Source organism: Leptinotarsa decemlineata, unplaced genomic scaffold (genome assembly GCF_025532065.1).
Source record: "Leptinotarsa decemlineata unplaced genomic scaffold, Ldec_3_MD MMD2_tig00000035_RagTag_RagTag, whole genome shotgun sequence".
In the NCBI taxonomy this organism is placed as follows: Eukaryota; Metazoa; Arthropoda; class Insecta; order Coleoptera; family Chrysomelidae; genus Leptinotarsa; species Leptinotarsa decemlineata.
Window position 1 is genome coordinate 8,313,075 of NW_027412540.1, and position 16,275 is coordinate 8,329,349.

Genomic DNA, 16,275 nt, shown 5'->3' on the forward strand with positions numbered 1-16,275 from the left:
AAAAATGCATTCTACAGATCACCAGCAAGTGATATAGAGACTTTTATAGATGAACTGAATGATATACTGAAAACACAGACTGAAAATTATGACTATAACATTTTCATAGGAGATATCAACATCGATTTGATGATAGACAGTATAGAAACAAGAAATTATTTAGACACATCAAGTGAACTTGGTTTTCGATCAGCGATAAACACTCCAACCAGAGTTCAAAAAAATGCAAGATCATGTCTAGACCATATATTTATTCATTCAAAACAAAATATGTATGACACTATCTTGCCGATAACCGTTGAAAGTTCAATCACCGACCATTATACAACTCTTATTCAAATAATAATAGACAATAAAAACGGTGAAAACTTCACAAACAGAAATAAATATTTTCAACAAATTGATAAAAATAAATTGATAAAGGTAATGCAAGAAACGAAGTGGAATGATCTCCTGCTGGAACAAGATCTGGAGACTGTATCAAATAGACTAGTTGTTATGATAAAAGAATGCGTTCAAAAAGCTACAAAATACATTAAAATTGAAAATGATGAAAGAAAACGAAAAAAATGGATCACTAATTCCTTGAATAAAATGATTAACAAAAAAAATCACATTTATCAAAAAAGATTCAAATAATGACACACTGAAAAAGAGTACCGAGATCACAAAAAACAGGTCGAAATATCAATTTTAGAGGCAAAAAAGGCATTTAACGGAAAACTGGTTGAAAAAGAACAAAACTCATCAAAAAAATTATGGAAAACCGTTAACGAGATAGTCGGCAAACCAGATAATGATAAAGAAATCAATGAAGTAAAAGACAAAAATGGTCAAATGATAACCGAAACCAAAAAAATTGCCGAAACCTTCAATGAATTTTTCATTAATGTAGGAAAACAATTATCAAGTTCAATAAATAGACCCAGTAATTATAAAGAAAAGAAAACTGTAAGTTGTCACTCCCTCTTTCTCGCCCCCACAGACCCGATTGAAGTGAAAAACATAATAAATGAATTGAAATTCAAAAAATCACATGGACATGATGGTATAACTGCAGAAACATTGGTTTTAATGTGCGACGCCATTGTACTACCACTAACATTCATTATCAATAAATCATTAGAAAAGGGTGTCTTTCCTGAAACTTTCCAACTATCGATTGTTAAACCAATCTATAAAAATGGCGAGAGGAGTGAAGTGACAAATTACAGACCAATATCCCTTATTCCTTGCTTAGCCAAGATATTAGAAAAAGTTGCGAAAGTTAGGCTTAATAAATTTCTTTCAAAATATAAACTTTTGTCAAATTCTCAGTACGGTTTTCGTGAGGGAAAATCCACGCAAGACGCAATTGCCATTGTGTCAAACAATATTTATGACTTTCTAGATGAAGGAATTCCGTCGATTGGTGTATTCCTAGACCTAGCCAAGGCATTTGATACCGTGGATCATTCCATTCTTCTGGACACACTTGAAGATTTGGGAATAAGGGGTACAGCACATTCGTTTTTCAGAAGTTATTTGAAGAACAGAAAACAGAAAGTACGAATACAAGATAGTGAAAGTGAAGAACAAGAAATCACATGTGGTGTACCCCAAGGCACGGTGTTAGGGCCTGTATTGTTCTTGATATATCTGAACAATATTTTTCAATTGGAGAGAAACGGAAAGATCGTTAGCTTTGCGGATGATACCGTCATAATATATAATGACAATAATTGGTATGAACTTAAATTAAAAATTGAAAATGACCTGACAGAAATAAAATTGTGGTTTGATCATCGCTTATTGTCAATCAATTTCAACAAAACAGTTTACTTACCCTTCAGTAGCTTTGAAAATGCACTCCCCACCTTTGATATCATGATCCAAAAGAAATATAAAATAAATCAAGCCAAAAATATCAAATACCTTGGTATTGTATTAGATTGTCACTTTAAATGGGACCAACATGTGAGATTTCTGACTCAAAAGTTACGCTGTATCCTGTACAAATTCAAACAACTGACGCAATATCTCAATATCAAGCAGAAAATAATGATATATAAGAGTTTAGTAAAATCTCATTTGAATTATGGAATCATTGGTTGGGGGGGTCTTTCGAAAAGTTATTACAATATACTGGAAATCTCGCAATAACGGTTCCTCAAAATTCTTCTCGATAAGAATAGAAGATATTCTAGTGACTTGCAAAAAAACTCTTGAACATTATGTACAAAATACAAGCAGAAACTATTTTCATGGAATTATAGAGAGTTAAATCAAATAGGCAATGGATCAAAATGAATAGAAAAAGAAAAGAAAAAAAAAAGTATAATAAAATAATGACATTTTTACCATTGAATTCTTCAATGTAGATATTTCAGTATGTTTTTGCTTTTAGATTTTAATTTTAGATCATTTTATTAGATGAACTTATACACTCTGTGTATGTATATTTCGTTTCAATTAGTAATGTCTTATGTGTTTCTTTTAAAACTTACAAACAAGTACTTGTACTTCGTAAGCTGTAAATTTATTCACCGTTAGTTTTAGAAATTTGCTTTCAAATTACAATTTTGTACTATTATCCTTATACTATTATCCTTGTGTGTGAATAAATATTATTATTATTATTATCATTATTATAATACCTGATCACCTGACATTATTTAAAGATCAAATTTTGATAAAAATATCTGAAAAGCTTTCAATATCGTTAACAGTCTTCCTTTGTAATTTCAAACCGGTTTTTTTTTTCGATACTCCATAATATTGATTCCGAATTTGATTAAATTCGCTTCAATATCACTTTTAGAAAGACGTCGACAGTTTTGTTTATGAACATATATCCTCACTCATTTCGATTGGCAGGTGAATTGAGTATTGACGGGTATATTCGGTACGGTTGAATTAACACAAAATACTCACTCTCATAATGAAGACGTTCATTAAATTTCTGACGGGGCGGAGAACACTCATTTTCGTTCTTTCAATTTCGATTTGTTATGAAGTTCAGAATAAAACAGATTATATGGAAACTTCTACCGAATGATTTTTACATCACTTTCAATATGCTTGATGTATTTATACATCCACGGGTACTTTTGGGAAGAAATATTACAGTACCTTCTACTCGCTTCAGTTCGTATAATTCATAAATGTCAATAGAAAGTTGAACTAACCAAATATGTTTAAAATATGTTTTTTGTCAACCAGCTATCGCACCCCTGCGAACGACAACCCTTAGAAGTCGAAACTTGTGCGAGCTAAGGAATAACGAGGTCTTACCTTTCAAAATGTGATTCCTAACACGGGTTTGACGATAGCGAGTGAACATTGAGCGTTCTGTCTACGGCTCGAATCATCGACTCACACATCGGCCGATTGACTGTGTGAACAAAGCACCCACGTCGAACCGCCCGGCTGCCGACCGAACAGATACAATAGATAATATCCTGATTCAGAAGTCATTCGGTTGGCAAGGAGAGTCAGTCAAAATTGACAACAGGTATTTTTCCGATAAAAAAAATCAATATTTACCGTTGAAATATCCTCAAGATACAGAATTCCAAGGTTCATATGAGTCCTTTCTGATAATTAGCTCACAAGATATCTGAGATGCATGCCCATCAGATGTGCAAAACATTTCTGAGATTCTATATAATAAGACCGTCGACATTCGTTGTACTTTTTGTGATAAAGTTTTCTCCTCCTAAAAAGGTTTGAAAACTCATACAGGAAAAATTAACAAAAATCAAGTTGTTAAAAACTACATAAAACCCCTTGATCAATATTCAGGAAAACCCTGATTTTAAATTTTCGTCTTTGTATTCGAATACTATTTTTATATTTTCAAGATTTTGTACTGTACCTCAACATTTTATTATTTTCATCCCTCATAGTTTATAGATTTTGTGAATATTTAAACTTGTTTTATAATGTCACCCTGATGTTTGCTGTCTCCTGTGTTGATCGTTTTGTAATGATAGTATTATAATTATTAAAAATTATGAAAATTGGTCCGGCCGGTTTTGTGTACTCAACATGATTTTGTTTCATATGTTTCATGTTCAACCCGCACTACCATTAAAATATGTTGGGTAGTTTGTGTTTGATTACAAAATGTTGCTCATAACTGAAAAGTTATGAGAACCAGAATAAATATTGTGATACCTGAAAACGATAATGAAGAAAATATGTTAGGTTGTTTCAGAAGTTTTGTACATTTCAATGCCATGTGTTTTTGTAGCTCCATATTTCAATGAATATTCATTCTACTGTGTGGCGGTATGAACTGATCAATAGAGAATTTTGTACTTTATTCCAAATGCCGATAAGCCATCCAGGCACCTCCCAAAGGCAAAATATCATGACCACCCGCTGTTTGTTTGAAGGTGGTTGACAATTTTTCGTGGTGTATTTCATCCGTTCGGACTTCCATTGTATAATATGATATAAATTGATTTAAAATCCCTGAAAAAAATAAAAATGAAAAGATTAACCAAAAATAACAATTTTATTGAAATAAAAAACTGAAATTACAAGGAAATAACATACAAGCTACAACCAAAAAATAAAAAAAATGGAAACCTGAAAACCTGCTGGTGTGATTCACTATAACTTTTTGCAACCCGGCCTAATCATTACAGCAGAGTCCTATGTACAGAAAATTGCGTCAGCAGCAGCCGGCACTGGTCAACAGAAGAAATCCGATCCTGCTTCACGACAGCGGTCGTCTGCACGTTTCACAAATCACTGTCCTGAAATCAAACGATTTGAACATCGAAGTTTTGCCTCATTCACGTTACTCCCAGACCTCTCGCCAACCGACTATCATCACAACAATTACTTATCACTGGTAGAACTTTCGCCAATCAGGATCAGGCAGAAACGGCCTTCGTTGACTTCATCGAATTTCGATCACTTCTTATACTGACCAAAATAATTGACTTGTGTTACGTTGGCAGCAGTGCAATGATTCAAAAGGTGCTTATTTTATATTAATCACATTGCTTGGTAGTTGTGCTGCATAACCACATTTCTACCTCAAATGTTGATTTACACAAACTTAATATTGACACCCATTCAAAACCAATTTTCATTCATCTGCTCTCCAAGATTACCTGACTACGCCATTTCTATGCTGCGTATGACAGGTCAGTGAGACTGAAAATATCGAATCAATTCTGTAAATCAATAAACTCTAATAATGTGTAGTATAGTCGAAGTAAACGATATTGTGCCCAAATAAAGTTGGCGGCACTCTCAAAGGCCAAAATAACCAATACATAAAAATGAACCGGCTGCGAACTAGTCCACATGGACTGTAGAATTGGCTATTCGTATTAAATAATTTTCACTTACAGAGTTTTATGATTAGATGAAGAGTAACAAAATTAAATTTGAAGTCATGTTACGGTGACGAATAGAAATCAAGGAATGCGGGGATGGTTATCGCCGTCGTGTCATCAATATTCAGTTCAGGAACTGATCGCGATTTGAGTGTTGAAATTCGATATCGATGCAGTTATAATTACTTGAAATTTTTGTTAACTGTTTGAGATGTGGCGTCCTTGGATAAGTACTAATAGTCATAACGAGTATGGTAACAACCTAGACTTTTTCTAGTGTAGTGATTCCAATAGTGATGGTGAACGATGCTACCAATCAATAAGATTCGAATGCATTTGAAAATTGAAAGAAAGAGAGTATGTTTCAATGTATTTAAGAATCTACATCTCAAGTTTGGTTTCATGGGAAACAAAATATTACAAGTAACGAAGCAACATCTGATTTGACCGAAATTCCTTTCTCAACTGTGCTTAAAATAGTCAAAAACAAACCTTATCATCATGTATCACATGCCATCATGTGTTCATAAGGTTTGAACACATGATGCCATGTGATACAGGATTACCAAAACCTTTAGATGTTCATTTGATAAAATCATTGAAAAAAACAATATACGACTGTTACAAAAGCAATCATAAAAAAGAAATTGAATACTTTCGGCCATAAAGTGAGCTGCTGTGATAAATATCTTCAGAATCGGATAAAGAAACTAGGATTTAGATTTGAAATGATGAACAAACGTCAAGCAGCTTTGGAAAGCAGAATAGTGAAATTGCGTAACAAATACTTAGACCAAATTACTTAATATAGACAAGAACAACAGCAATTTTTGGACAAAACTCAGTATGACACTCACGACACAGTTACGAAAAGGTGGCCTGATGGTTCGAGAATGTGTACGCCTAACATGCCTGCAAACAATGGATCGCGACTAATCATTGTTCATTGCGGAGAAAATGAAGGATGGGTTTCGAATTTTTTTGAAATTCTTTGAAAAATTTTGAGGACTGCAATGTTGACTATTATAAGAAGATGTAAGCTCATATTTTCAAAGAATGGTTTGAAAACACATTGATCCCAAATTTGGATGCGAATAGTGTAATAGTTCTTGACAACGCTTCCTATCATTCGCGACAGCTCATCAAAGTACCGAATAAAAATTCTGGGATATATGAAATGCAAAGTTTTTAAATGGATGAAAATTTGTATTTTTGTATATCAACTACTTGCAGTTTAACAAACAAAAACATTGAAAAGTGTATGCCCTTGAGAGTATTGCTGAGAAGTATGGACACACCATAATGAGACTTTCCCCCTATTTTTGTGTTTTTAATCCCATCGAGTTGATTTGGGGAAAATTAAAACTATATATAATCGTTCCACATAAAGATAGAAGAGAGAGTGAAATGTTATGAGGTTCTTCATTTCAATGACCTTTTCCGTGAAACGGAAGTAAAATTACTCCTTGAGTGAGGTTAAAAAAATAGTGTTCAGAACTACTATTTTTCAAGTCTTTTTTCATTTCTTTACTGTTGAATATATGAGAAGTTCCTGCGAACTCGAATGTGGTGAATAATAAAACGTTCGAAATAGCTTAAATGTGTTTGAGAAGTTCCGTTCCGTAAAAGGACAGGTGAAGAAGGCACCAGCATACCTCTCTAGAGAATGTATTCAACACCATAACGAAAAAAAAATTAATGTTTTTAAATTTGTGTAAAAACACTGCTTTTAACTGTTAGGCACTTGATTAAAATTATCATGCATAACTCAGGTCAGAGAAAATAAAATGGTACCAATTATCAAAGTGTTCAATATCTGACTCTTTTGTGAGAAATAATCTTCATATTACTTACTTATTGAGGAATATTTAGGCCATGGGTGGCCTCAGTGAAACATTTTTTCCCTTGATATTGCTCGCAGATTTGACAAAATTATTGGATTTTATCAGTCACATGAGAAGATATTACTCCGGCGCGAGAGATTCTTGAGACTGGGATAGAAACGAATGAGAAAGAACTAATAAAAAAGATATAACTTCCAATGTGTTCACGAAAGAGATCAATGAATAATGTAGACTGTGAACTGTGTGATTTTGTATTCAGTTCGGGAAAGGGATTGGTCAAGATTAGGATTTATTTTCCCTTCAGGACGAGTGCATTGAGTCGGTCAACTAGAAAAGAGACTTCCCATATTCAGTCTATGCATATGAGCATATTCAAAGTATTCTGTAGTGTATTATATGTAATATAATGGAAACAAAAACTATGCATTTCATTAGAGTATCCTGTACTATCCTGTACATTCATAGTGAACAAGCGGTTATTTTACATTTCAACAATTGATGTCATATCATAAACATACATATAGTTAGTGGTAGACAATATACTGATTCTGGTTTGCTGTACCGATTATTTCTGAGTCAAACAGCCGCTCAACTGAATACTGAACTTTGTGTCACGTTCATACTTGCAGTCAAACTGTCTTACTGAATTCAAACGTTCCAAAGCAGTACAAACTGAAAACATCATAAAAATCATTGAAAAGACGGTAAAAGAACCATATGACCTGGAGTGATTGATTTGATATGAATGACCCTTTTCTTTCGATTGAATTTGTCTCTGGGTTCATGAATTCCTATCGCCCCTCTAAACAGGCCGTTTCTTTTATCGTCAGAGAAAACCCCAAAACGCTGTTTTTCGTTTTTTCTGAATGGAATTGTTATTTCGGAGAATATCAAAAAATGAAAAAGAAAATGTTATTGTATGTGAAGTGTATTATGAAGATGTGATAATGAAACGTTTCGTTTCAACGTGGCTTTTTTAAAATACGAACCTGCCTTTGTTATTACATATATTGATGAAGCGATACATTCACAATCCGAGGGTGTATAACATTTGATATTTTTATAGCGTTCCATTTGAAATGATCATCATCATCATTAACAACAATCAAACAGAAAAACAATTTATTCCATTATGAAATTTTGGGGACAATGAAACCAATACGGAAAACCAAAGCTACATGGTAATTTACATTAAATGCTTGAATTGATGACCTCTTTGTTGGATTCACATAAGTTGTCGGTTCAGACAATTTCTGCGGCAATTTTCTAGAATAATAAATAGGTGTATTACTAATACATGAATCTCTTGTTTTTTGTTTGAGATATCTGCACTTGGCGTCGAAAAAACGTTATCCTCTATGTATCCCCAGACAAAAAAATCTAAAGGGGTAAGATCTTGGGATCGAGCTGGCCAGTTGCTTGGTCCGTTGTTTCCAATCCATATTCTTGGGAATATCACATCTAAATGTTCCCTCACTATTGATGCATTATGAGGAGGAGCACCGTCCTTTTGAAAATATTGTATTTCATGGCGGATATTCAGTAGCAATTCATCTGAGTAGTCATCGAATCCATTGAATAGAAAATGAAGATACATTTCCCTTTTCAAATGATCATCGTGAAAGAACGGGCCTAGGATGTTTTTTACCACAATTCCCAACCAAACATTCATTCCGAACCTTTTTTGGGAAGTTTCCCTATGTCAATGTTCATTTGTATTATTCCACCTATAATGGATATTCATGTCAAACCAACCATTGTTGGAGAATTTCAATTCATCCGTCCATATTATTTTTTCACAAATATTACCAACTTCCCTATTTCTACGTCTTAACCACTTCGCAAATCGTACTCTTCTTGTGTAATCAATTTCATTGAGATGATGTAGCATTTATAATTTTTTTTTCAAAATAGATCTGGTAGATTTTACAGAAATCCCCATTTTGTGAGCAATGTCTCGTAAAGAACAATTTTGATTAGCATAATTTTTATAACTGGCCAATCCTTAATTGAAAAAAAAGTATGTTTTCACTGTGTAACTGCATACAGGTCAGGTGTGTCAACAAAAACGGCTCTATGTCGGGTAACAGAGAAAGTAGAACATACCTTCAAAAACAAGGAAGTACTTTCAGCTGCTTTCTTGGACATTGAGGGCGCATTTGATAATACGTCATTATAATAAATCATTCAGGCGTCGAGGAGAAGAGGGATCGACAAGACAAGCTGCAGGTGGATAGACTGCATGCTCAAGGGAAGATTGGTATATACAATCATTATGGGGGAAACCTTGTAATGGACGAGCTACTATGTCACTTGGAACATAATGAGTATAAAGCACTGGGCTATGCAGACGACTTAGTCATCTTAGTCTAGGGTTAATACAATAATGTAGTGAAGGGATTCATGCAGCAGGCCCTGAACATTATAACAAGATGGACCGAAGAAGAAGGGCTTAACATAAGCCCATCCGAATCGACCATAGTAGCATTCACCAAGAGGACTAAAACGGAGGGTCTCGGACCTCTAAAACTTCGAGGTGAATAAATACAAGTGTCGGGGAAGGTTAAATATCTAGGAGTAATCCTAGATTCCAAACTGACCTGGAACTAACACTTGGACGGAATAAAGAGGAAAGCGGAGGTATCACTGACATGGTATATTGGCTATACACAATGGTGGTTAAACCTATGATAACATACGCATCTCTGGTATGGTGGCCAAAGATGAAGCAGGCGACCGCCATCAACAAACTAGGCATGTTTGGGAATGACAAGAGCAATGAGAACTACCCCAACAGCTGCATTGGAGACAATCCTGAATCTACCTCCTTTACACTTTGTGATAATGGGGGAGGCCAGGATGGGCCAATTCAGACTGGAAAACTCACCGAACTACAAAAGATCGGATCGAATAGAAATGTCGGAACAAGTGGAGGAGCACATATTGAATATGTGCACGGACCACATGACACCAAAGTACACCTTTAACACAAACTTCACGGCCAAAATCATAAGCCGTGAAGAGTGGAAGATCATTAGTCATCCCGATAGAAAACTAAACTACAGCTATCCGCTAGGACAATACACATCCGTCTTTCAGGCGGAAGTGTATGCTATCTTGCAGTTTGCAAGGCTTATTGAATTGTGACCTCAAAGAAATGAGCGGATCAACATTTTCACAGACAGCAAGATCGCACTAGGGACTCTGACAAACCCAAAGGTGACATCAAAACTGGTCTGGAAATGCCATGAAGAACTGAATGAACTTGCAAACAGAAACAAATTAACTTTGTACTGAGTGCCAGTGCATTCAGGAATCACAGGTGATGATAAAGCTGATGAATGCGCTAGACGCGGATCGTCAACTGGTCCTGAACCAGCTTTGAGAGTATAAAATCATTGGTAAGGAACCAGATTAGGATATGGACCAATAAGAAGCACACAGATTACTGGACAAAAGTACCTGGCAACAAACACAGTAAAACCTTCATTAGGGAACCGTCCGATAAAAGAACCGAATAACTACTTCAATATAGTAGGGATCGGCTCAGAATAATTACAGGGTTACTAGCCAGTCATTGTCCGCTTAGAGGACAACCGAATAAAATGGGGCTGTACAACGGAGACCTCAGCTGCAGATTATACAACGAAGGGATAGAAACACCTCTACACATCTTATGCGAATGTGAGGCACTGGATCACAGGAGGTAGGCAAATTACGTCCAGAAGAATATGACGAACATCCAACACGGAACCTGTACAAACTAGTACAGGAAACGAGACTGATGGAATGGGTGTCATGAGAAGATGGGAGAATAAACGCAATAAGCCCAAGAGGCTGCAGTGTTCTTTCTGTCAAATGCATCATAGTCCCCCATTTCTTTCTGATCGACTAAACATTTGGATGTTCGCATTACGACGATTCGGGTATAGCTCAACATCCATACATATTCCTTGCCAAATGAGGATTTCTATTTAATTTTGCATAACTGAATATCATATCAGTCCTTTCATCATTTGAATACATCTTTGATATGTTCATACACGTCTTGACCGTTCTCAACAGATATCAAGAACGCATTCATTTTTCCTGCCATAGAAACCAAGGAAAGCCTACGCGTTCAAGATGGTAAATGAATTGAGATGCTATTTGATCATTCCAAATTATACAACAATCGAATTTTGACCAAAAACTGATATTTTCGTTGCTTCCGGGATTGAGAATTATAAAAATATTACGAATTATAATGGATTAGGGAGAACTAAGCTTTGAAAGATGGATTACGTCGAAACAAAAATTTCCAAAACGAAAAAGTACGAATTTTTATTGTGTTACGGTACCTACCTGTTGAATTTATTGGGTTGTCTGAATTATATTTTGAAGAAATCGAAACAATATACAAAAGAAGTAACGACAGGACCGTAATTTGAAATTTTTGTCACAGATGGTGGTAGTTATTTCGAATGAGACGCTATAAAAATATCACATGTTATATACCTTTGGATTGTGAATTCATTGCTTTATCAATATCTGTAATAAAAATACAGGTCGGTATTTAAAAAAAGTTGATGGTTGCCATGTTGACACGAAACTTTTTATCGAATATTTATTATTACATCGTCATACTACACTTCAAATACAATAACATTTTCATTTCCATTTTTTGATATTTTCCGAAATAACAATTCCATTCGAGAAAAACCAAAAATGTAATTTTTGGAAAACCAAAAATGTAATTTTTGGTTTTCCCCGTATAACTCGAGAAGGTCGAGTGTCTTCGTAGATTTTATTCGACCATTGTATTGTTCCCGATGACAGTCACTTTTTTCCCATTTAATCGTCTCTGTATCTGTTACGGTTCAGAATATAGCAATGTTACCACATGATAAAAAGAACGGCCCTTATAATTCTGACTTTTGTCATGTTTCTTTATGGAAAACTAGTACTGCTAGATCACGCATTAGTACAGCTAGTTCACAAACTGGAAATCAAAACTGATTTCAGTGATCTTTGAGCTTCAATTGCTTTTTTGTCCTACACGATATCATTATTAACTTTTCAGTCATCAAAATCCCATATTGAAAGTGTTCACTTAATTTTAATTTAGTTATCGAAGCATGCGCCATCAAATTATAACAAACGATTGATGTGTTTCTATAAATGAACTACCTAATATACTAGTTACTGAAAGAAATGTCAATATTTCTTTTATAAATTAGATACATACACCATTACAGGTGTTGTATTCTATATGAATTTTCATGAAAGACGAATCACATTATATTCAACGATGGACAACCTACTAAAATAACTCAACCGAATGAAAACTATTCGGCTGTTGACTATCTTGTCATACTCAACTTTCTAGACAAATATGAATGTGAGGTTCTAGCAGAACGGCGAAGTCAAATTATTATTCCATCCTCCTGGATATAAAAAATCGTCAATGAGAAAGCTTACTAGAAACTGAAATTGACCACCTACCCATGACTTCATATATTTCTAATGCAGCAAATGCATATCTGTCATAAAACCATTATAAAATATGTACCTAGGCCAATTTCGTGAAAAAAAAATTATTTTTTGCCAGTAGAAAAGAGTGAAAAAGCCTCAAATAAATATTGAAAAATGTCCAAATACTTAAATGTCGACGAATTGAAAAAATCAGCTGCTCTAACGAAACGTGCATTCAAAGAAAAAAGCATAAATAGATGAAATCGGTACCAAAATACTAGACTTTAGTTGTCTAATAAAGCCAACATATATATGGAGTGGTTGGAAACTCTGATCATTGAAGGAGCCCCGTGTCGTGTTTGAATACGTTTACGACACCTTCATAGTATGGAACCATGGGAAAACAGAACTAGACACCCTTCTGAAGCACATCAACACCGTAAGAACTCCCATCACCTTCACGATGGAGGAGAAATTCCATAACGAATTGTTATTCTTAGGCGTATTGGCGAAGAGGACCGATACCATGTGGGAAACATCTGTATACCGAAACCCAATCACACGGGACAGTATCTGAGTCACGAATCCAACCACTAATAATTTACCAAATGAGAAACCATCAAGACTCTAGTAGACCGTGCTTTCAGGCTCTGTTATACAAAGGAAGGTCTCGAAAAGGAACTAGAAACCATAAAAAATATCTTCAACGAAATGGTTACTCCAAAGTGATGGTGAAACATACTTTGGCTAGAAGACCCTGCAAGAAGGAGAAGCTGTAACATCAGAGCATTGTCGAAAAAGATAAGAAGAATTGGGTCCAAATACAAACATGAGAACCTGCTTCAGATTCGAAGACACCATCCGTAGCATCTTCACAAAAACCAGGCTACAAAACGCGGACTGCGATTTCACGAATTGCATTTACCGTTTTCCCTGTGAGTGCGGCAAACTCTATATCGGCCATTGAAAGTCCACATTGTCAAGCACAGGAGAAGTTCACAGCAAAGAGAAACCAGCAAAGAGAAACCAGCAAATCGGGAATAACAGAGCATGTTTGGACACATGAACAAAACATCAAGTGGTCCCAAGCTGAGATCATCCATAAGAAGGAACACTGGTTTATGAGGAAGTTCGAAGAAGCCGCATATATGTTGAATATTACTGGAGTTCTATCCCAATAACGAACCATGATAATTAACACCTCGACACGCGTTTCAGTCACAAAGTGATCATTTCCAAGAGAAAGATTGAACTAAATGTTATCCTTACTTATACTATAGATACCACTGCTAGGTACATGCGTACCTAGCAGGGGTATCTATTGTAGATATGGCAACATTGTGATTTCACAATGTTGCCATATCTACTATTCAAGTAAATATGATAATTGAAAATTTGAAGATTGAAAATTTTTCTGATCTTCCTACTTCAGCTGTGCTACATATCTTATCTCAATAGATATTTCAGTCTGTCGACAATATTTTGCATGTCAGTCCCTAGATTCAATTCCGTAAATTACAGACTTTTCCGAATTCTCGACAAAGTCCTATAAGGCTCCGTTGTGCAAGACTTGTTTCAAATACCAGCTTCATACCTTGTTCCTTGAAAAACTTTCCGAAGTTCTTCGAGTATTGGTGGTATGGAACTGAGATTTATTTATCTTATTTTTGTCGTTTTTTAAAGTCGAGATTTAGTTCATTCTCAACCTTAACTTTTTCTTTTTTATAATATCATCTACAATATCCCTCGAGAAATCGTTAATGACTGAAATTTTCTATAGTTTCACTTTATTCTTTTGTAAACTTCTCATGTGTGAGAAGAAACATCAAAATACGATGCACTAGAAAATCAAATCCAGTACGTTTGTGCTGTCCACAGTAATGTAAACTGTCAGAAATATACCTGAAAGTGATTGTTTCCTTCCTATATATATCGTATTCTAGATTTTCACATTGACTCTCCATTACCGATTCGTCAAGAAATGAAACTTGTCCTTCATTTTGTAACTCATACGTGAATTTTATTGATGGAAGTATGTTATTTCAAAAAGAAACAAAGTTCTCAATATTCGAGTTTTTGTTATCGAATATCGCAGGAACACATTCACATGTTTCAACCAAATCCTAGGAAATACTTTAGCGTTTCTCTGGTTTTCATTTCGAATTTGCTCCTGAACAGGAAGCCAGGTAATGGGACAATAGGTTATCCATAGCCGTTCCCTCCTGTTGTTTATAAAAGCAACTTTCTATCTGGAAACGGTTTTGTTTCAAACACAAATTAGCGAAAGATGTTTTTTTGTATGTTATATGAACTCTAAGAAGTTTTAGGTACTAAAACCTGGTTCCACAATAGGCAAGCAAGCCTTCAAGTTTCTTAGTGAGCCATTTTGCTAGTTGGTAGGTGGCTGACACGATGAAGGGCATTGATTTTCACGGCTTTCGGAATTTTATGAGGCAATACTCGACTTCAGAACTCACAATCCATTCAAAGGATTGAAATTTACAAGCAAGTTATGAAATTCAATAATAAAATATGGTTACAATCACTACAACAAATACAACAACAAAACCGACAGAGGAACGTGTTATCAGTTAATCCAATCGAAAATATCAACTTTCACTACATATTTGTTGAAAGACACACGAGGTACTTCAATTCAGGATGTTCAACAAAAAAAAATTGCAGGATACCTCTAATCCGGACACTTACTCGGAACAGTACGTAGAATAACGTGACAAATTCACCATAAACTGGTTAATTTCGATAAAAAATACAATAGTTGAATGAGAAGCAAGAATGTTAAGCTCGAAGAAATTCCTTTTTTTCTAAGAAAGCTGTGGGTTATCAAGAAAAGTAGGAGCTTCAACTTTCGATATAAGTAAGGAAACATAAGTTTTAAATCTTTTGTAGTTTTCTGTATGTTTATGGATATCTATGGCTTCCCGTATACAAGCCGAAGTCTATAACCTATATTCAATATTATATGGCATTTCTGAGAATCATATACCCAAATTCAAAAATGTTAGTCATGTTTATCCTAGATGATTTCATTCTGATATCATAAAGAACATTGAACAGAAGGCTAAATTCAGAAAAAAATTCAGGAAATTTAGACGTGATGAGGATAGATTTGAATTCCAACGTTTGCGTGCTTTGATTAAAAGGCAAATAAAACCTCACATGATAACTTTCTTGCAAACATACAAACAATGTTGTCTAAAGATCCTAGCAGATTCTGGTCATATGTTCACTCTAAGAAAAACAGCACAAGAATACCAGGATCAGTAACCTACTTAGGAAACAAACTCGAGAATATTCAAGATGCCTTCAGTAATTTTTTCAGTGAGGTGAATCAAAATCTGGCTCACTTTTGAACGAAGGTGGTACAGTGAATAATAATGTTCATATTCATTTTTACCTCATTCAAGAAAATGAGGTTATATCTGCAACTGAAAAACTAAAGGACAAACTGACATAAAGCCCAGATATGATCCCATCATTTTTGTTGAAGGATTGTGCATCAGGAGCATTGGCAAAACGACAATTTTCAATTCATATCTGATATCTGGAACATTCCCAGATATTTGGAAATTAGCTAAAGTATGTCCTGTATACAAAAGTGGTGAAAAATCATATACAGA